The 23,659-nt window shown below is 41.3% G+C and overlaps 1 protein-coding gene across 8 annotated transcripts in view; it reads left to right on the top strand.

Annotated features, from left to right (window-relative positions):
* Positions 1-320: 320 nt before the first annotated feature.
* The window catches only part of MPDZ (multiple PDZ domain crumbs cell polarity complex component), a 191,076-nt gene continuing 167,737 nt past the window's right edge, over positions 321-23,659 (top strand). For 5 of the 8 annotated variants that reach the window (XM_066257257.1, XM_066257259.1, XM_066257254.1 and 2 more), the window contains exon 1: positions 322-608. The gene's annotated coding sequence lies outside the window, so the exon portion shown is untranslated. Of the gene's footprint in view, positions 609-776; positions 795-23,659 lie in introns of those variants that run through there. The other 3 variants (XM_066257256.1, XM_066257258.1, XM_066257253.1) reach the window with 2 other exon arrangements.

Raw genomic sequence — 23,659 nt, 5'->3', positions numbered from 1 at the left:
TTTAACGAATTAAAATACTGGGCGTTAAATTCTAATTTCAGATAAATAACGAAAAATATTTTCTAGAGTATGTCCCAAATATTGCTTGGGTCATACTTGTCCAAAATAATTACTCTTCTTTACCTGACACTAATTTTTAAAGGGGCGCCCAGTACTTCCCCTGGTCAACCTCGCACAGCCCATTCCCACATCCAAGGCCCAGCGCCTCGGGGGCTAGTTTAAAGCCCAAGACCGCTGGCCGGGCCGCGCCCCTGATTGGCCGAGGCGCGCCCGCCCCGCTGGCCGCAGGCGTCACGCAGCCCGTGCAGCCCGGGCGCCGCCGCCGTCGCCTCCGTCGCTGCGGTCGGCGCAAGTGCGGCGCGCGCTGGGGGAGGGGGCGCGGCGGAGCGCGAGGTTGGCGCGAGGCTGGCGTCGGGCTGCTGGAGGCCGGGCGGGATTAAGTTTCTTGGTCGCGCGTGAGTGTGTCTGCGCGATTATCCTCGCCGGGCCGTTACTTCAGAGGAGTAGAGAGGACTGGGCGAGGCGAGGTCCTCCGAGTCCCCGGCGACCCCGTTTCCTTAGCCCTCTGCTCCTTTCCGACCCCTCCCGGGGCAGCCGCCGTCAGCTGGGTAAGCGGCGCCAGGACACAGGCCAGGAGGCCGGAGCGCGCCCCCGCGTCTTGTGCGCGCGCCCGGCCTGGGGAGAGCGGGAGCCCGGGGCTCGGGGCGGGTGGCGGGGGGGGGGGGGGGGGCGCACTAGCCCCACCCCGCGAGGCCCGGGAAGCTGCAGCTGCTCTGGCTCTTTAAATGGATGAGGTCTGGAAGTTTCTTTCCTTTGCTACGCGCATGGTCCCTGAAGGATAGTCCCAGACCTTTTATTTCTTCCTCCCCCCCTCCCGCAGCCCCTTGTTTTTGCTTACTTAAAGTGGCGTGAAAGTTTTTTCTTTTCCGGGCCTGGCGCGCGGGGCGGTTGCTCCCGGGAGCAGGAGCCTGTTGCTCTCCGCAGCTGAGGATGCGCCCCAGGCTACATGCCCCAGGCTAGATGCCCCCTCCACCGTTAGGTGGTGCTGGGCAGTGCAGGGTGGGGAGGTGGTGGGAAGAAATGTCCCCACACCGGCGTCTCTCGCCGGGGCGGCCGAGGACCCAGATCGCGCCGCTAATTGCTACTCCGTCACCCCTTGGCGCCTGTGCCTTTTCATCTGCTGCCCAATTTGGTACCAGCATTTTTCTCTTCATTCTTCCGCCCCCTGCGCCAATGGGCCGCTTTTGTCTGCGATTTCGCAGCCCTGGGATTGCGGATGTTCCCGGGGAAGCGCTGTTCCGGAGACGCTTTGTGTCTTGAGGAAGTGTGTGTGTGTGTGTGTGTGTGTGTGTGTGTGTGCGCGCGTGTGCTGGTGTAAATTTTCCCTGGCATTCATTGTCAAAGGCAGGGCTTTTCTTCCCTGCAGCCTGCAGATCACTTGGAAATTGCAACTAGGACTGCGGGGGAAGAGGAGGGGCCCGGCGAGGGCCGGAGGTGGCTGCCGCTGCGCAGTGGCTGGGGGCGAGTTCGGGACCGCCGGACGTTTTCATCCATTCCGCGGGTGGAGTTACTGAAGCGCCAGGCAGGGGTGCTGTGTGCCTTGGGTGGGGAGGATGAGGATGGCGACTAGGGTTTCATGGGTATCATCAGATTAGATGACTATGCTTTAGCCAGCCTAGAAGGAAACCCTTCCATGTTCTTACGCTGTTGAGAGAGGAAGAATTTGAGAAGTCCATCTTTGGTGGACAGCTGTGGGGTAACCATCCCTTTCGTGTTTCCGTAGACATTCCTCATTTAGGTAACCTTTTACAGAATAAATAACACCCAATCTGAAAAACTAATGAGGTGATGGTTTAGGACCTGGGGGTCTTCACATGTGGAACTTTGATGTAGGTGCCTATAATGAACTTTTGTTAGGGTTGAATCATCTACATTTGTAATATATGTGTTTAGCACCTGGTTGTTGTTTTTTTTTTTTTTTTAATTTTAGAGAGGAGAGAGAAAGGGTGAGAGAGAGACAGAGAGAGAGAAGGAGGGAGGAGCTGGAAGCATCAACTCCCATATGTGCCTTGACCAGGCAAGCTCAGGGTTTCGAACCGGCGATCTCAGCATTTCCAGGTCGACGCTTTATCCACTGCGCCACCACAGGTCAGGCTGCACCTGGTAGAATTTAGTAAACATTGTATACTTAAAAACCCAACAAAAGTCGAAGTTCCTTGGCTTGAACTTCTAATTCAATGTAGAGCTTTGGATGGATGCACCTGTGCCTTGCTTGAGGGAAGGGTGGAGAGGATTTAGAACAGGGATCACCAAACTGTGGCTGGCAGGCCACATGCGGCCCCCTGAGGCCATTTATCTGGCCCCGCCCACTTCTGGAAGGGGCACCTCTTTCATTGGTGGTCAGTGAGAAGAGCATAGTTCCCATTGAAATACTGGTCAGTTTGTTGATTTAAATTTACTTGTTCTTTATTTTAAATATTGTATTTGTTCCCGTTTTGTTTTTTTTTTACTTTAAAATAAGATATGTGCAGTGTGCATAGGGATTTGTTCATAGTTTTTTTTATAATCTGGCCCTCCAACGGTCTGAGGGACAGTGAACTGGCGCCCCGTGTAAAAAGTTTGGGGACCGCTGATTTAGAGGATGGTGGAGGATAATCTTGGCTAGGATGCCCAGATATGCTGTTTGTTAATGGACTAGTTTACAGATGGGCAAGTCTATCTAGATTGGGTTCTATTCGTGCCCAGAGTTCACATTTGGGTACTTTAAAGCAGAGGTCTGTAAATTTAAGGGCCATAGACCAAATCTGCCTGCTGCAGTGATGTTTTACCCTAAAGTTTAGGAGCTAGGAATGGTTTATACAATTTTAAATGGTTGAAAAATGAAGTAAAAATATTTCGTATGTGAAAATAAAATTTCAGTGTCCATATTTACGTTTTATTAGAGCAGGGCCACACTTGTTCTTATTGTCTTTGTCTCATTCTTCACTCTGCATGGCTGCTTTCACAGGTAGTGTCAGAATTGAGCAGTTGCATAGTTGAGTCAGGGATGTATAGCCTTCAAAGTCTAAAATATTTTTATGTTACTTTGTAAAGAAAATGTTGCCAACCAAGGCCAGGCTTTAAAACTATTCCTTACATACAGCCTTTTGTGATGGGTGCACTGTTTAATTTCTTTACCTTTCAGGCCCTGTTTCTGGTGCCCCCTGAACTGCTAGACTTGTCTCCAAAATGTAGACAAATTAAATCAGTGTTGGATTTTTCTTGTTTCCAAATTTCACTCTCAAAATTTTTCTTAACTTTTTGGTATCTTTCTCTGTTGGAATATAGGATAAACTAGGAGATTCTGATTAGCAGCAATTATGTATTTAGTTATTTTAAATTTAACATAGCCTTATTTCAGGGTATTCTGCAGTTAGTTCTAGTGACTACTAGCCATTCTGTTACCTGAGCAGGTTTGAGGACTACTATAGCAGTATTTATTTCGGTAAAGAGAAGGAGGGGATAGAGCATGTCATGAGTTCCTTTCCACAGGAAAGTTGTCACATAGATAAAGCTACTTTATTTTGGAGGGGGGTCCCCTTGACTCTTCCCCACTCCTCTTTTCTCACGAATTTGCTAAAATAAACAAGAAGCTGATGAAGTTTTTCTCAAAGTATTAGTAATAGAGCAATCATATGTGTACCATACCTCTTACATGTGCTCCTTTTCTTTCTTTGGCTCCTTCAGTATTTTCCAGTCTCTTGTTTTTGGTTTTCCTTCTCCCTGTAACATACTACTTCCGCTTATCTCCTAAGCCTGGCTCTTGTGGTTTGGGAAAGGAGAGATGTCAATCAGTGTTATTGTGCTCTAAATTCCTTTCATGTAGACATTGCTCTGTTTGGTCCTTAAAGATGTCTTTTCATTGTAGATACTTTTAAACTTTTTAAATGCACATATACTGTGAGAGAGTAGAGGCTGTTTCCAGAAGTTATTATATCTCTTCAAAATGGGGTGCTCAGGAAATCCTTGAAATGTAATTTTGTATTGATACAGGTCTTGAGCCATTAGCTGCTGGGTGGGAAGGCTGTGCTTTACATATAAAGCAGTGAACTCATTGTCTAGAGTTAAGATGAAGGAATTTAGAAGCAGGCATGTAACAGTGAATTTACCTGTATGATAACAGTTTGAGTTAAAGGCAGATTATTCTCTCCAGATTATGTCCCAAATATGATATTATAGACTTGGCTGCTCCATATATATACATTGCTTTATAAATCTTTTATTTTTCCAAAAGGGGGGAGATTTTTTGGGGAAAATATCATGTCAAATATTTGCCAACAAAATATGCATAGGATTACATATACTGCATTTCCCCATGTATAAGATGCTCCCAGGTATAAGACGCACCTTAATTTTGGGGCCCGAAATTTGAAAAAAGTGTATTGCATAAAGTTATTAAACTGAAGTTTTATCCATCATAAAATTCATACATCTCCTTATCATAGTCAAATGCAAGTAAAAAATCTACAACTGTGTAAGACACACCCAGTTTTTAGACCCCAAATTTTTCCCAAAACGGTAGATTTTAGATTAATGTAATTTAAGAAAAAAAAATGCTGCTTTAATCAGATTCCAAATTATCATGAAATGTTTCTAACCCTAACATTTCATCTTTACCGAATTTAACATTTTACTCATTTGGGGAAAGATAGAAGAAATAGTTGAAGAAAATTAATGTGTTGATGAAACACTTAAGAAAATTAAGGCTCTGTATACAAAAAGGGTCAATTTCCCAGGAAACACCAGAATAAAGAAAACAAGTGGCCTCAAGCCAAAGCTAAAATACCCTTTCCTCAAATAGCAGTTTCCCTTTATTCATAAACATCAAATTACACAACAGCCTCCTACATGACCTGACCTCCCTCCCTTACTGCGAACCAGTCCATTCTTCAGGGCTTCACAAGTTACAGCCTACCGTCTATAACAGTGGTCCCCAACCTTTTTTGGGCCACAGACCGTTTAATGTCAGAAAATATTTTCACGGACCAGACTTTAGGGTGGGACGGATAAATGTATCACGTGATCAAGACAAACGTCAAGAGTGAGTCTTAGACAGATGTAACAAAGGGAATCTGGTCATTTTTTAAAAATAAAACATCGTTCAGACTTAAATACAAATAAAACGGAAATAATGGAAGTTATTTATTCTTTCTCTGCGGACCAATACCAAATAGCCCACAGACCGATACCAGTCTGTGGCCCGGGGGTTGGGAACCACTGGTCTATAAGACCTTTACAGTATCCTTAAGAATTGTTACGGGGTGACTTATGTCCCTCAAATATGTATATTGAAGTCCTGACCCCTAGTACCGCAGATATTACTTTGAGATAGGATCTTTAAAGAGGTAATTAAGGTTAAATGAGGTCATTGGTGTGGTCCCTAACCTAGTATGACCGGGGTCCTCATAGGAAATCCAGACATACACAGATAGAAGCCCATGTGAAGACACAGGGAGAAGTTGGCCACCTACAAGTAGTAAGCAAGCAATCTTATGTTGATGTCTGCCTTTGAATCCCTGTAACTTTTACTACATGTAAAACCTTTTTATTCATTCCTCTGTGTATCTATTTTTCCAACTAAGACAATAAGCTCCTAGAGAGCAGTATATTTGTTTTGTGTTCTTCCCACTGCCTAGCCTAATACAACATGCCTCCTAATCCATCTATTACTATCTACTAAATGAATAACTACCTCCTATCTCAGAAATATTTCTCAGGAAGGCAATGGATTACTTACTAAACATCAGTTTCCTTTATCTAGAAATAGTCTCTCATCTCATTCTTATTTGCCCATATGAAACCCCACTATAATTATCTAATTAAAGTACATCATCTTTACCATATATAATTAAATTTAATAAAATTTCCCAACTGTATTTATATTGATGCTCGCCTATGAATAACACTAATTTACAGGAGAAAAATAATACCTTTCTTGTTGTAAATATGAGGTCAATAATATATGTAACAAATATGTAACTATATCAAAACAATTTCTACTTTGCATCAAATGTGTTTGTAAAGCAGATATAACTAGGAAATACAATAATGATATAAGATACTGTCATTTACATGCACTACCAAGCAGTCCCATTATAAGGGAAGTTGTCTAATTCTTGTCTCTTCTTGGAACTTGTTATTTTTGGTTCTACTAGGATTTTTTATTTACATATAACTGTGAAGTCTATTTAAGACAGTTTATCGGCCCTGGCCGGTTGGCTCAGCGGTAGAGCGTCGGCCTGGCGTGCGGGGGACCCGGGTTCGATTCCGGCCAGGGCACATAGGAGAAGCGCCCATTTGCTTCTCCACCCCCCCTCCTTCCTCTCTGTCTCTCTTCCCCTACCGCAGCCAAGGCTCCATTGGAGCAAAGATGGCCTGGGCGCTGCGGATGGCTCCTTGGCTTCTGCCCCAGGCGCTAGAGTGGCTCTGGTCGCGGCAGAGCGACACCCTGGAGGGGCAGAGCGGTGGATCCTGGTCGGGCGCATGCGGGAGTCTGTCTGACTGTCTCTCCCCGTTTCCAGCTTCAGAAAAATACAAAAACAAACAAACAAACAAAAAAACAGTTTATCTTTTACGATTAATTTGACCTTATTAAGGTTGTCTAACATAATAATTTGTTTTCATGTTGGTATAGGAACCAAATTGATGTCAAGTAAGCCTTATTTAGTATCAACTAAATAAACAGTAGCACTCTCCTGGCTGAGTGTATTGAGTGCTTTATGAATGGGATACTTAGTGTGATGAAACGTGAAGGGTCTTTATTTCTAATCGATTCTATCACTGAAATAATTCTAAGATTCTTATATTTGAATGCTTATGTCCTCAAGTGTTCCAGCCTCAGTTCTTACCTCTTCTTCATCTCTGCCTTCTTCCTGATAAATCATACCTGCTTTAGCTTCAGCAACACCTAGAGGCCAGTGATTTCCTTCATTTATATTTCCTGTCTTTTTTCCTTAGAGCCACAGATGTAATTGATTGACTCTTTCAACAAATATTTATCGAGTGCCAACTCTGATCCAGCCACTGTTTCCAGTGCTGGGAATATAACCCTATGAGGTAAAAAAAGGAACCACCACCAACAAAAACAAAAATTTACTACCCTCATTGAACTTAAATTCTAATTGTTCCTATTTTCTGAAGGCATTTCAAGCTCAGTATGTCCAAAAGGAGCACATTTCCATTCCTTCCTGTAAAAACAGATGACATTTCTGTTTCTGCAATTGTTCTTTTTTTTTTTTACACAGAGACAGAGAGAAAGATTGAGGGATAGACAGGGACAGACAGACAGGAACGGAGAGATGAGAAGCATCAATCATTTAGTTTTTCGTTGCGCATTGCGACACCTTAATTGTTCATTGATTGCTTTCTCATATGTGCCTTGACTGCGGGCCTTCAGCAGACTGAGTAACCCCCTTGCTTGAGCCAGCGACCTTGGGTCCAAGCTGGTGAATTTTTTCTCAAACCAGATGAGCCCACGCTCAAGTTGGCGACCTCGGGGTCTCAAACCTGGGTCTTCTGCATCCTAGTCTGACGATCTATCCACTCCGCCACCGCCTGGTCAGGCTGCAATTGTTCTTTGAGCTGATGATGTCCCAATGTTTCTAGTCTTGCAGATTAGAAACATTGAGAGTTAGTCAGCCTCCACTGCTGTCCCTCACTCAGTCTGCCTGCCCCCTACACACTTCTGGTAGTCACTGAATCTTTTTGATTCCCTTTTTTTGATGAAGGTACCTCTTTTTCCTTGTCACTGCCTTGATTTAGGCTTACAATATTTTTGTGATTGGGCTGTTTTAACAGCCTGACATCTGGTTGTGCTAGCTTTTCTCCCACTGGTGAATTGTTTGCCCTTTTGCCAGAAAATAAATCTTAGTAAGCCCTCCTCCAGTCCCCACTATATCTAAACACTCTCCCTGCTCGCAGGGCAGAGTCCCAAAGAGTCCGTGGAATTGCTTTTCTAGCTCCTGTCTGGCTTAGTAGCCCCACAGTATAGAAACACTGTCATTAAATTCTGTTTCCTCTATGGTTTCATTGCCTTAGCCAACATCCTTCCTTCCCTTAGCAAGAGATGTCTTGACTTCTCGAGGCTCCTTCTTACACTGACCTCACATGTGCATCCTTCAGGACGATTCACATGTCGCATTTCCTCCAATTTCTTCCTGACTCATGGTGATGGCATTGGATTCCTCTGTACTCACACAGAATTTAGCACATCGTGTTGGCAGTGTAATTACTGTTTTCCACTAATGCAGTAAGTTTTTGAATATGTTATATGACTATTATATATTTATATAAATTTTTTGCTGATGATTTTCTTAAAGTTAGGAAAAATAGATAGCCATTCTGTTCCTAATACTGTTGTTAATAAGAATGCTTAATGCTTCGACAGCATTTCTCATTTTCTAAGTGAGATGAGATTCACTTAGGGGAGAGTTGATTCAGTTCCTCCTGTGCATCTGTAACTTCAGTTAACACCCTGCTCCAGCACCTGCTAGTTTGCTGAATGCTAAGGAATTTTCTGATCACTTTATAAATTATCTTGTGGCTGTTCCATCTTTCTATCTCTTCTCCCTTTTAGCTTCCTCACCTCATTATTTCTTCTTCCTTTCCTCCCCTATTTATTTATCTAGATTTTGCCATACATCAAACACATTCCCTCCCCATCTGTCTTTTCTGGTAGATAACACTTTTAAGTGTCACTTTTTTGGCAAACTGAACTTGGGAGTTTGCAATTACTGACTTCATTTTTATCTCTTTGAAATATTGTATGGGGGTGATTTTGAGGTTCCTCTGTCATACAGAATAAATGGATACTTTTCAGCAATGGGAAAGGAGATGTCCTGAAGCTGCATACTTTATTTACTGCATAGGTGAGATGTGGTGCAATTTGCAAGCCTCAGTCCAAAAAAGATCAAATATTTGTTTTAAATCTGATAATAAATTTGAAGTAACAAAACAGAGATTAAGTGACCAGACATTAATAGAAGACAAAATAAATTGATACCAATAGCTTTTGTATGCCTGTTACTTCAAGCACTTTGCATATGTTGTTGCTAATACCCTCTTTACAGTAGCCTCTCAGAGAAGTTAAGTGACTTGCCCAGGATCTCGCAACTAGTAAAATGGTGATGAGTTCTTTTAAAAAAATTTTAATGAGAGTTTATATTAAATATTACTTGTATTAGATACAGCATAGTGATTAATCATATATTTTTACAAACTGGTCCCCTCTGAAATTTCAAGTACCCACCTGACTCTTAGGTAGTTATTACAATATTATTGACTCTTTCTTATGCTGTACTTGACATCCCTATTATTATTTTTTGACTGCCAATTTGTTCTTCTTAATCCTTTTACTCTTTTCACCCAGTCCTCAACCCCCTTGTTTCTATTTTGTTTATTTATTTTTCTCCTTAGATTCCACATGTAAGTGGAATTATATGTTGTCTATCTCTGACGGACATATTTCACTTAGAAAATATCCCCTAGAGCAGTGGTCCCCAACGCCCAGACCGCGGACTGGTACCAGTCCGTGCGCCATTTGGTACCGGTTGCAGAGAAAGAATAAATAACTTACATTATTTCCGTTTTATTTAAAGTCTGAACGATGTTTTATTTTTAAAAAATGACCAGATTCCTCCTGTTAAATCCATCTAAGACTCACTTTTGATGCTTGTCTTGGTCACATGATACATTTATCCATCCCACCCTAAAGTCCGGTCTGTGAAAATATTTTCTGACATTAAACCAGTCTGTGGCCCAAAAAAGGTTGTTGACCACTGCTCTAGATCCATCCGAGCAGCCACAAATAGTAAGATTTTATTCTTTTTATGACTGAGTAATATTCTATTCTGTAAATCTTTATGGTTTCATTGTCTGAACAGACATCCTTCCCTTAGCAGGAGATGTCTTTATCCACTGAGCTATTAATGGGCACTGGGATTGCTTCCATACCTTGGCTATTGTATATAATGATGCAGTGAATATAGAGATAAATGTATTCTTTTCTGAATTACTGATTTGGGTTTCTTTATACCTGAAAGATATATACCCAAAAGAGGAATCACTGGGTCATAAGGAAATTACAGTTCCAATTTTTTGATGAATCTCTATATTGTTTTCTGTAGTGACGGTTCTAGTCTGCATTCCCACCAACAGTGCACAAAGGTTTCCACATCCTTATCTATGTTTGTTATTTGTTGATTTATTACTGATAGCCATTCTGGCAGGTGTGAGGTGATATCACATTGTGGTTTTATTTTGCATTTCTCTGACAATTGGTGACATTGTACATTTTTTCATATCTGTCGGCCATCTGTATGTTCTCTTTAGAGAATTGTCTATTCAGGTCCTCTGTCCATTATTTAATTGAATTGTTTGGTTAGTTTTTCTTTTGGTTGTATGAGTTCTTTATAAATTTTAGATTTTAACCCCTTGAGTGTATCATTGGCAACTGTCTTCTTACATCTTTCAGGTTATCTTTTCATTTTGTTGATGATTTTTTTTGTTGTGCACAACTTTTTACTTTGATGTATTGCTATTTTTTTTTATTTGCTCATCAGGGAGAGATATCAGAAAAAAATATTGCTGAGAGAATGTTAAAGATTTTATAGCCTTTGTCTTCTTTTAAAAAGAAATTTTATGATTTTGAGTCTTACATTTATGTCATACATTTATTTTGAGTTTATTTATATGGTGTAAAAAGGTGGTCTAGTTTTATTTTTTGGCATATATTTAATTTTTCTAACATCATTTATTGAATAGACTGTCTTTAACTTATTGTATGTTCTTGCCTCGTTTGTCATAGATTAGTTGACTATATAGGCATGGGTTTATTTCTGGGCTCCTTATTCTGTTCCTTTGATATATGTGTCTGTTTTCAAAATGCCATTTTATGCTGTGTTGGTTACTATATAACCTTGAGATAAAATTTTAATCAGGTAGTATGGTACCTATGACTTTGTTCTTTTTCAAGAATTGCTGTGGCTATTCAAGAGGTCTTATGGGAGCTCCTTTTTAGGTAATTGTCTTTGCTCTTGTTGCTTTTAAGGTTATATCTTTGTCTTTACCCTTTGGCATTTTAATTATGATGTGTCCTGGTGTGGGCCTCTTTGGGTTCATCTTGTTTGGGACTCTGCACTTTCCGGACTTGTGTGTCTTTTTCCTTCACCAGGTTAGGGAATTTTTAAGTCATCAGTTCTTCAAGTAGCTTCTCAATGCCTTGCTCTCTTCTGGCAACGCTGTGATGCAGATGTTGTTATGCTTGATATTGTCCCAGCGGTTCCTTAAACTGTTCTTATTTTTACTTCATCTTTCTTTTTTGGTGCTCTGATTGGGTCTTTTCTGTTTTCCTGTCTACTAAATTGATGATTCAGTCTTCTGCTTCATGTAGTGGTGCTGTTGATTTTTTCTAATGTATTTTTCATTTCAAGTCCTCATTTTTCACTGGTTCTTTTTTATGATTTCTGTGTCCTTTTTTAATGCTTGCTATTTATTTGTTGAAGTTCTCACTAAGTTCCTTGCACATTCCTTTAACCATTGTTTGAACTCTGTATCGGTTGGTTGGTTGCTTGTTTCCATTTCACTTAACCATATGCCCTGTTTCTTTTTCTGGGGACTATTCCTCTTCTCTCATTTAAGGCATGTTTCTTTGCTCATTTTGGCTACCTCTCTGTATTTTATTAACGTTTATTATGTAGCTCTGTTTTATACCACCCTCCTCCTCCATCTTGGTAGGTAACCTTGTGTAGTAGGTATCCTTTGGGGCTCTGTTGTACATTCTCCCTGATCACCTGAGTGAGGTGCTTCAGGAATGCCCTTGTGTGTGTATGTGAGCCTTCCTGTTGTAGCTTTTAATCTTTTTTCTGTATTTTCCTGATGTCAGAAGCAGGGAGGCAGTCAGACAGACTCCCGTATGCACCTGACTGGTGCATGCCCACCAAGCATGCCCACCAAGGGGCGATGCTTTGCCTATCTGTGGCGCTGCTCTGTTGTGGCCTAAGCCATTCTAGCGCCTGAGGCGGAGGCCATGGAGCCATCCTCAGCGCCCGGGCTAACTTTGCTCCAGTAGAGTCTTCGCTGCAGTAAGGGAAGAGAAAGATAGAGAGGAAGGAGAGGGGGAAAGGTGGAGAAGCTGACAGACACTTCTTCTCTGTGCCCTGGCTGGGAATCGAACTTGGGACTTCCACATGCCAGGCCGACGCTCTACAGCTGAGCCAACCAGTCAGGGCCCCTCCTATTGTAGTTTAATCTTGATTGCTGTTGACTCACCCATGGGTGGGGTTAGCCCTTAGGCTGGCTGACTGTGAGGCTTGACTGTGACCACAGTGTATAAGGTGCTCTGCAGGGGGTGGTCTCATTAAGCAAAATGTACCCTGGCAGAGTTCAGTGCCTATCAAGGTCTGGTGGCGTGTTCTTTTAAAAGAACTTTATAGAACAGTCTGGGAGCTCTGAAAGCAGAACTGCCTGGGCCGACTTAATCCGTAGGTAAATAACTTTTTCCTCTTCTGTAGTAGTAGTAGTAGTATTAAAGCCCAGAGCTATGATTTGGTGGAAAGGACTTGGCCTTGATGTCAATCAGACTTCAGTTGGCTTTAAATGTTAGCTCTGTTACTTACAAGCTTCATGAATGTAAGAGAAAACACTTTATTTCTCAGAGACTCACTTTTTTTACTTGAAATTGAGTTTATCTAATACAGAGCTGTTGGTTTGGTTTAGGGAAAGGCATGTGTGTAAACCACATGCTCTGTTTATGGAGACAAGGTTATATGACAGGTACTTCATAAATGATTCCATTTTAAGCAGTAAAATTAATAGTGGTTGACTGTCTAAAATCTCACTTATGGAGACTATTTTATACCCTGAAGAAGTCATTATTATAGTAGATGCAATAGCAATCAAATTTTAAGTGCAGTTTTTTTTATTGTTATTGAATACAATTTTTAAAAGTGTCAAATAACAAATTATTGTTTTAACTTGTGGGTTACAACCAAGCGTACATTTTAGATATCCTTTGGTGAATATATATATATGCAAGTATTTACCTCTTGAAGGGAGTATTGGAGATAAATTTGAACCTGAAGAATAAAATGGATATAAAAAATATTATTCAGCAAAATGGCATTGAAAATTTAATAATTTGTTACTTACAGAATCGACTAAGTTACATAATCCTGAGAAAGTTACTAATCTCTATGACCCATTTCCACATCTGTAAAATGTGTTAGCAAGTTATGTTTTAGAAAGAATAAAGGCTCACAAATTTTTCTTATGTCTTCAGGTATTTGAAATTATTAATGCTTAATTATTAATGCTTATTAATAAAATAAATAAGATAAAATAAAACTAAAAATAATTTGTAATTATTTTTTTCTGGCTGAATTTAAGAGTTCTAAATTTCTCCATGCTAAGTATTGCAAGAGTTGGCACAGAGAGCCTGACCAGCCAGTGACACAGTGGATAGAGCATCAGCCTGGGATGCTGAGGACCCAGTTCAAAACCCTGAAGTCTCCAGCTTGAGAGTCTCCAGCTTGAGTGTAGGCCCATCCTGCTTGAGTATAGGCTCACCAGCTTGAGCGTGAGGTTGCCAACTTGAGCAGGGGATCATCAACACGACCTCCTGGTTGCTGGCTTGAGCCCAAATGTCTCTGGCTTGAAGCCCGAGATTCCTGGCTTGAGTCCAAGGTCATTGGCTTGAGCAAGGGGTGAATGGGTAACTGAAGCCCCCTGTTTAAGGCACTTATGAGAAAGTAATCAATGAACAACTAAGGTGCCACACTGAAGAATTGATGCTTCTCATCTCCTGTTTCTCAGCCCCCCATTGCTAAAAAAGAAAAACAAGAGTGGGCTCAGAGAGATGGAGAGTGGCATTGTTCATGAGCCCTGCTCAGTACATGTATGTGGTGTTTCTCCGAGTTAAGAGCTAACACTGAACCTACTGGGGATGCAGGAAAGAGAAACAGCCACAGTAAATGTCACTCCAATGTGCTGTTTTCTTCCCAGAGGAGTTCCCGTCAAAAATTTGAGTCTGGCCTTTTCTGAATACGGTTCGTAAACTTTATCTTTTTTTTTTTTTTTTTTAATTTAGTGAAAGGAGGGGCGGCAGAGACAGACTTCTGCATGCACTGGACTGAGATCCACCCGGCAAGCCCACTAGGGGCCCTTGCTCCTTTTCAACCGGAGCAATATTTTAGTGCCTGAGGCAGAGGCCATAGAGCTGTCCTCAGTGCCCAGGGTCAACTCGCTCTAATCGAGCCTTGGCTGCAGGAGGGGAGGAGGGAGAGAAAGAGTATGTGTGTGTGTGTGTGTGTATGTGAGAGAGAGAGAGAGAGAAGTGCGAGGGCAAGGGATGGAGAAGCTGATGGGCTCTTCTCCTGTGTGCCCTGATTGGGAATCGAACCCTGGTACATCCACATGCCAGTTAGATGCTCTACCACTGAGCCAACTGGCCAGGGCCATTATCATTTTTTTTTTTTTTTGTATTTTCCCCAAGTTAGAAGCAGTCAGACAGACTCCTGCATGCGCTCGACTGGGATCCACCGGACATGCCTACCAGGGGGCAATGCTCTGCCCATCTGGGGCAATGTTCTATTGTGTCCAGAGCCATTCTAGTACCTGAGGAGGAGGCCATGAAGCCATCTCTGTGCCCGGGCCAACATTGCTCCAGTGGAGTGTTGTCTGTGGGAGGGGAAGAGAGAGATAGAGAGGAAGGAGAGGGGGAAGGGTGGAGAAGTAGATGGGCGCTTCTCCTGTGTGCCCTGGCTGGGAGTCAAACCTGGGACTTGTATACGCTGGACCAGTGCTCTACCACTGAGCCAACCGGCCAGGGCTGATTATCTTTTTTTTTTTTTTTTAATTTTACTTATTGATTTAGTGAGAGGAGGGGAGATAGAGGAAGACAGAAACATCTATCTTTTCCTGTGTGTGTCCTGATTGGGGACCTAACCAACAACCTCTGTGCTTCGGGGCAATGCTCTAATTAGCCGAGCTATCCTGCCAGGGCTAATCTTTATTCCTGTCCTAATTCAGCAAAGAAATTACAGAAGGCACAAACTGAATTTAGGAGGCACTAATTGATGAGGAAGGATAATATCTAATTATGTATGGTACTTTTAGCTCAAGTATACCTAAGTAAGCAATATGATAGAGACACATTTTGTAATTTTTGCAGTAAATATTCCAGAACAGGAGAAGCAATTTAGAATAATAATAGGGAAATGATGGAAGTAGAGTTGTTTTTAAAGTTACAGGGAAAAGCCCTAGGAAATGACCTTTGGTAAAGGACATGAACTACCTCAAGATAAGTTGAAGTAGCAAGGTTATGATATTCTGGTTTACCTTCCCACTTCCTAGTACCACAGCATTTTCTGTATTAGAAAAGGTCCTATTCACTATCCTTTAGACCAGCAATATTAAACTGGTGTGCCACGAGGATTTTTAAAACATGCAATACCTGACTATTTAGTCAGGGGCATTGACCTCTTTTTCCTTATCTTGTCAAAAAAACCCCTGATAGGCACTGGCTGATTGGCTCAGTGGTGGAGTGTGGGCCCAGGCATGTGAATATCCCAGGTTGGTTTCTCTGTCAGGGCATACAGGAGAGGTGTCCATCTTCTCCACCCTTCCTGCTCTCACCTCTGTCCACCCTTCTCTCTCCTTCCTTTTTCCCCTTCCTCCCTTCTTTCCTCTCTCTCCCTCTTTCCTCTCCTCCCGCAGCCATGGCTCGATTAAAGCGAGTTGGCCCTGGGCGCTGAGGATGGCTCCATGGCCTCCACCTCAGGTGCTAAAAAAATGGCTCTGATCGCAACAGAACAACACCCCAGATAGGCAGAGCATTGCCCCTAGTGGGCTTGCTGGGTTGATCCCGGTTGGAGTGCATGTGGGAGTCTGTCTCTGCCTCCCCTCCTCTCACTAAAATAGGCTCTGGGGCTACAGGCTGGGGCTTTGTTCCTGGGACTCAGGACCCTCTGCTCTCTGCTAAACTCACTTCCCCCCACCCGAGTCTCTCCCGGTTGCCGTTCGCTCTGGGGAGCTGGGCAGCCCTCTCTGCGTTTCCGCTTTTCCTACCAGTCTCAGTGTGGCTTCTTCAGTGTTCCTTGGTTGAAGAGTCCTCTTAGTTTAGTCGAAAGTTGGTTTTTACAGATGATGGTTCTTATAATTAGTTTGTAATCCACTTTGGTTCTGGGAGGTAGAAGTTGGTACGTCCGCCTACTCCATCACCATCTTGTCTTTCCTCTCACTAAAATAGTAATAAAAAAAAAAATGATGATGGCCATCTCGGGAGAATGAGTCCATTTTACCTACTTTCCTTGTCAGATCAGCAAAAAAGTAGTATTTTTTTTTTTTTTTTTTTTTTTTTTCATTTTTTTCTGAAGCTGGAAACAGGGAGAGACAGTCAGACAGACTCCCGCATGCGCCCGACCGGGATCCACCCGGCACGCCCACCAGGGGCGACGCTCTGCCCACCAGGGGGCGATGCTCTGCCCATCCTGGGCGTCGCCATGTTGCGACCAGAGCCACTCTAGCGCCTGAGGTAGAGGCCACAGAGCCATCCCCAGCGCCCGGGCCATCTTTGCTCCAATGGAGCCTTGGCTGCGGGAGGGGAAGAGAGAGACAGAGAGGAAAGCGCGGCGGAGGGGTGGAGAAGCAAATGGGCACTTCTCCTGTGTGCCCTGGCCGGGAATCGAACCCGGGTCCTCCGCACGCTAGGCCGACGCTCTACCGCTGAGCCAACCGGCCAGGGCCAAAAGTAGTATTTTTTTTGATGTGCCACAGAATTTTAGTTTATGTATGCCATGAAATAAAAAGGTTGGAAATGCTGCTATAGGGCTTTACCCTTAGGAATTATCTGGTCACAGGTGACAAAACCATGTCTTCTGCTCCTGTGTCAAAATTGAGATCTCACTAACTCAGTTTAAATGCTGTCCTTGCGAGGGGGCTGATAAATGACAGCTATCTTCTGTGCTGTTGCCTCCTCCAGCAAGTGATTGATAGGTCCTAATACAGGGCAGTTGCCATCACCAGTGTTTTGGGTCCCCTGAGGGGATACTTTGAGTATCCCTGCTTTTTCTAAGCACAAGGACATATATACATACATATTTCCTGGGCCCACTGGAGAATTGCCTCATTCCAGACAGCAAAAGGGCAGGAGGCAGAAGCCCAAAGTAATTTCTCTGGAGAAATTGTTGTCAGTGTTGAAATTGCACCTGGGAATTCTGTTACACGAAGTTAATCTCTGCATATTTTTGGTTTTCCCAAGAAAATAATGTGGCTGGAGCGAGTGCTTTATGAGTCCATAGTGGTCTCTTTGAGTCAGATGTCTACTCATTGTTTGCCTACAAGTTCAGTCTTTGAAGGAATCCCCCTGCATAGTTCTGCCTAAGAAATATACTAGCCTGTTACATCTTGATCCTTAGTGCAGAAAGTATGTTAGCAAACGGGCACACTGCCCAATGAATCTGAATTCCTCTGAGCTGAACCTAGGGAGTTAGCACAAGAGGCAAAATCTTCATTCTTGGAAGCATCTAAATCTTTTCTCTGAGGCACTGTTTGGTGTGAATTAACAATTGAAGGTACTAAGAGAGAACATATGGGTGAAAAATATGTAAAACTGGGTGTCCAGAAAGAAAATATCGGAATCCATAGTTCTCTATCATGTATGTGTTTATTTGCTTTGCTTATTTTTAAAAAAAGCATGGAGGAGGAAGGAAATAAATACAATTATAAACAATTGATTTGTCTAATTATTAAAAATAAAACTGTTCTTTTAAATAGTTGAATAATAACAGTAGCTGAAGTTTATTTTTTTTTAATGTTTATTTTGTTATTGACTTTAGAGAGAGGTAAGGAGAGAGCAGGAGAGAGACAGGAACATCTCTCTTCCTGTATATGCCCTGATGGTGGATTGAACCAGCAACCTTTGCGCTTTGGGATGATGCTCTAACCAACTAAGCTATCCAGCCAGGGTCATAGCTCAAGTTTCAATCCCATACATATAGCTGATTTGTCATTAAACCAAAGCTCAGTGAACTTTAGCTTGTCTGTGAGCTACATGTTTTAGGGGACTAATTCTAACATTGCCTACATAGTTGGAAGTGAGCAGTAAATAAGGGACCTTAATTTAAAAGAGTCACAAAATATACATATAATTTGTTATCCTGGAAGTGGCTGTGAATCTGGTAAAATGTCTTTATAAAGCTAGTAGTATATGTTGAAGGAATCTGCAATTAAGGTAAAAAACGTGGATACTTTTTGAAAGGCAATGAACCTTTTACCTTAGGGCAACAATCTTAAAAGTGAAAGAAAGTATCTTTCAAAACCAATGTTAATTTAATGAACTTGTTTGTTAGTATAAATACATTTGTTGTGTATCTATAGTAAAATATTTATATATTTTTCTTTGCAACATTTTTTTTCTTCCTATTAGGAAATTCCTAGGCTAGGATTGAGATATTTTTTATCAAAATTTGATTGCAGTATGTGGATTCTTGATCAAAGTAATAATTTTGATTTATGTATGTCTACATATTGTAAATTAATATGCCACTTCTTCAAATTAGAGCAGTGATTTTTCAACTTGAGTGCTACAAGAATTTTTAAAACATACAATATACAATACTGGACTACTTAGAGTCACTGACTGCTTTTCCCTTAGATTGTCAAATAAAAAAATGACAACAGCCAATAAAACTATAGTCTACTTGTGTGAATGAATCAAAGTTATACCTATTTTTTGTCAGCTCTTCAAAAAAATATATATATATTTTTGGTATGCCACAGAATTTGACTAATTTGTTTACATGTGCCACTAGGTGAAAAAGGTTGAAAATCACTATATTAGCGTGGATATATTATGTGACTAACTATTCATTATATTGAATTGTCATTTGAATGTACATGAAAGAAAAGTTTTCTTTCAATTAGAACAGATGTATACTTACGTGTTCTGTTGGGTTCAGCCATCATTTCCAAAGATGGGGATTTGAGTTTGCTCTGTGTATAAGTTCAAAAGTAGAACAGCAACAGTTATTCATCACTTCCTGCCCTGCTGCTCTCTCTCATGGAGCTGGCTAATCCCGGACTGTAAGCCTCTGCTTCTGAGGCTCTTATCTAAAATAGCTTGGTGAAATACAAGCCGAGTAGCCACCAGAAAATCAGACTAAATCTTTGTTTTTAATGGTAAAAGGAAAAATTTCTTATGAGATACTAATTTATGAAGAAATCTTTTTCATTATATATATTGCTGGAGTTAAGTAATTCTGAAGAAATTATTTTTCTGGAAGCATTTACCAATAATTAAAAAATGTTCCAAGTAATTTAGTAGTATGAGGTGAAATTTTTTTTTCACTGAAGAAGGATGATAGGATTTGAGAAATATTGTAAAGTGTAAAGAAGACATAATCATCCCTAGTCCTATGCTCCTAAAATTAGATACTAACATTTTCACATGTTTCTGGCAATCTCTTATTTTTCTAATTCTTATTACAAAAATATTTAAATGTAGCTTTTATGGTGAGTTATTATGCAGTAAATCGTGACATTATATCTTTCCATTTTAACAGGCATTGTGGCTCATGGCCAGTCTTGCTTCTTCTGTCCCCTTCCATTTCAGTGAAGCAAATCCCAGAAATTTCACTACTTTATGCATAATAATTTCAAGCAGTTTTTACATATATACATACTATTAATACATGAAAAGTATTGTTTCCTTAAAAAGAAGAGAGAATGCTAAAATCCTCTTTTAACCTTTCTCTCTTCTGAGGCTACCTCTTCAGCTGTCCACCCCTAAAAGGAACTAATACTAGAGTTGATTCTAGAATGTGTCCTTTTAATTAATTGTTGAATATAATGAGAATACAGATGTACATATTTACATGTAGCATAAATTTTATATATATGAAAAATACAGATAAATAATATGTAAACTATACTTATTCTGCACATCCCAATTTCCTTTTTGAGATCTGGATTGAGAATCTATTCTTGAATAAGTGATTCTGTCTCATTTTTATTTATTGTGAATACATATATCTGAATTTGTTTTAGTCCCCTTGTTTTTGTTCTTACTCTTCCTATTTTTTTCCTCTGTTCTCCACCTCTTGTAATTATATGAGCAGTCTTTTTTTTTTTTTTTTTTTTGATTCAGTCTTAAATGTTCATGATTTTCCACACAATATACTCCTCTGTGCATGCCATCAAGGGCTTTGGTGAGACATTTCTTCTTTTTTTCTTTCAATGGACAGAGAGAGAGAGAGAGGGATACATAGGGACAGACAGAACGGAGAGAGATGAGAAGCATCAATTATCAGTTTTTCATTGCGACACTTTTAGGTGTTCATTGATTGCTTTATCATATGTGCCTTGATCGCGGGCCTTCAGCAGACTGAGTAACCCCTTGCTCCAGCCAGTGAGCTTTTTTTTTTTTTTCTCAAGCCAGATGAGCCCGCACTCAAACTGGCAACCTCGGGGTCTCGAACCTGGGTTCTCCGCATCCCAGTCTGATGCTCTTATCCACTATGCCACTGCCTGGTCAGGCTATGAGTAGTCTTTATTTCACCTTTTTTCCTTTGTTTATAAATAATAGATTCCATTTCTGTATTTTAGTATTACTTTAAATTTTTGACATTCATACTTGGCTTATTTTTTCTAGTGGAGTTTGAAGTGAAACTATTACTTATTCTAGCCTCCTATTACTGGAATATTTTTGCAAAAATATGATTTTATTTTTATTTATTTTATTTTTTTATTTTTTTGTATTTTTCTGAAGCTGGAAATGGGGAGAGACAGACAGACTCCCGCATGCGCCCGACCGGGATCCACCCGGCACGCCCACCAGGGGCGATGCTCTGCCCACCAGGGGGCGATGCTCTGCTGCCACCAGAGCCACTCTAGCACCTGGGGCAGAGGCCAAGGAGCCATCCCCAGCGCCCGGGCCATCTTTGCTCCAATGGAGCCTTGGCTGCGGGAGGGGAAGAGAGAGACAGAGAGGAAGGAGGGGGAGGTGGAGAAGCAAATGGGCGCTTCTATGTGCCCTGGCCAGGAATCGAACCCGGGTCCCCCACACGCCAGGCTGACGCTCTACCGCTGAGCCAACCGGCCAGGGCCAATATCATGATTTTAAATGTATGAAACCTTATTATATTTAATATCCCTTTTTCAATAGTGGATAAATATTTGGTTGAAACCTGATGGTTTTTTCTCAGGCACTGATCAAAACTGAATAATTCATAGTATTTTATTCATCTGCCATAATGGCAGCTACCCTATGACTTGTTTTTCTGATGTAACTTTTCCCTGTAGGATTCTTAATTATCTCAGTGGTCCTATTAAAATTATATTTGCTGTAGCTCTCTCAAAATCTTTATTTGAGGTAGATTGTTCACATGGAGGAAGAGTATTTCTAAAGCAGGGATGCTTGAAGGGATTGGGTTGTTTGAGATGTGATTGGTGCTATACTGAAGCAGGTTGTTTGAATGAAAGTGTTTAATACTAATTACCCCTGGCAAAATGGAGTTCACTGTAAGAATGCACGCCAGTGACTGCATCTTAGGGACCAATTTCTCCGTTTCTCTCTTACTGGCTGTGTAGGGTCTCTGGCAGCTGACTTGTCTCAGAACTCAGGCTTGCAAGTACCTCTTTTCTGCCTCCTTTACAAATTCTTTTATTTCTTCAATTCTAGCTTCATCACTAGTTGGTTTATTCTCTGAATGTTTCTTTTCTTGAGTTCCCTAGAGAGACTGTAGCCCATTTCTGTATTTCACCTCAGCACTTGGTTTGTCCTCCCTTGGGTGAGTAGCCCAGCCTTTGTTCCACTGGCTATGGTAGGAGGAGGGGGCTTAGCATGGTATGTAATAATTTATTTCTTGGAGTAGGGGCTGTGGAAAGTGGAAATCTACAGGATGGACAAAAGTAGGTTTATAGTAGTGAGCACATAAAACAAAGTTTATTCTTATATTAGCATTTATTCACTATTGTATAATTTTTCATATGAACAACTGTAAACCTACTTTTGCCCCATCCTGTATGTTAGGGAGTTTGGGCTGCCATAACAAATACCATGGACTGGGTGGCTTGAAAAACAGCAATTTACTTCCTCATGGTTCTGGAGGAGGTTGGAAAGTCTGTCTTCAAGGTCTAGCAGGGTTTGATTTCTGATGAGAACTGACTTCCTGGCTTGTAGATGGCCACTGTTTTCTTTGGTGTTTGCTTGTGGAGAAAGGGGATGAGATGAGGGAGGGAGAAAGGGTGGGAGGGAGGAAGAGAGAGGTTGATATCTCTTCCTTTTCTTTTTTTCTTTTAATTGGGAAAGTGAGACAGACTCCTGCATGCATCTGTCCAGCCTGGGACCCAACTGGCATCCCTCACCCCTACCCTGGGGCAGATGCTAAATCAACTGAGCTATCCTCAGGGCCTGGGGCCATGCTCAAACCCATTGAGCCATTGGCTGTGGGAGGAGGAGAGGATGGGGGAGAGAAGCAGATGGCTGCTTCTCATATGTGCCCTGACTGAAGATTAAACCCGGGACGTCTGCATGCCAGTCTGATGCTCTATCCACTGAGTCAGTCAACTAGGGCCTCCTTATCTTGTAAGGTTGTAAAAGCCTTGTCTCCAATGCAATTACATTGAGATTTACAGCTTCAATATAAGAGTTTCAAAACAGTTCATAGCAGTTTTGAAATAATTCAGCCTTTTTTTAAAAATCAGGATAAGTTTTTTTTCTAGAACAGTCGTACCACTGACCTGCTATTATTTTATATTCTTTATATAAGTGATTGGTATCCAGTCAGTAAGTCAAACAGGAAAGCTCGAATTCATGCTAGGCTCATCTACATTACATCCACATTACCAGGTCCTGTTGCTTCTAGTGTTAAATTACTTCTTGAATCCATCTCGTGTTTTTATTTTTCACTCTGTAAAAATGGTAGGTAGGGTCCTCAAGTCATTTAGCCTGTACCCATCTTTAGCCTCATCATCTCTGCCTCTATTCCTCCTTTTCCTTCCGCCCCATGCATGTGGAGAACTACTGCAGTTCTCAGAAGGTACTGTGCAGCCTAGCCTCTGTGTGGGAGCTCTTTTATTATTCCTTCTAAGTCTCATCTGTTCATTAGGACTCTGTGCAGTGGTCTCAGAAGATTTTTCTTTCTCTTCAGTTTGGGTTTGGTGTCCTTCTTATGTCTTCTTGTATTTTAAGTGTCTGCTTATTACTTTTCCAGTCCCTTGGCCTGTGAATTCCCAGACTGTGTTCTCATTTCTCTAATTCTGCCACATAACATGTCATTCATGTAGGCACTCAATGAGTAAATAAGTTTGAATGAGTAAATAAGAATTTGAGTTTTTTATAATGCTGTGACCCCCTTCAGCATTTTCACTTTGGACAGGTAATTTATCTTTCCATATTATAAAGGAAGACAAGACTTAATATTTAAAGTATGTTGTAAGGCAAGATTCCTTGATACCTGATTCCCTTTGATTTGGAGAGTAAAAATATATTTAATACATTCTATTTTTATTGAAGAAATTTAAAAAGATTCAGGAATGTCAGCTTAATGAAAATAAAAATATTGTTCACAAATGCTTTTTTGATCAAGTCTATAAAAATGAGGGAGAACTTCAAAAGAACAGATGC

Source organism: Saccopteryx bilineata, chromosome 2 (assembly GCF_036850765.1).
Source record: "Saccopteryx bilineata isolate mSacBil1 chromosome 2, mSacBil1_pri_phased_curated, whole genome shotgun sequence".
In the NCBI taxonomy this organism is placed as follows: domain Eukaryota; kingdom Metazoa; phylum Chordata; class Mammalia; order Chiroptera; family Emballonuridae; genus Saccopteryx; species Saccopteryx bilineata.
This window is presented reverse-complemented; position numbering and strand designations above follow the sequence as displayed.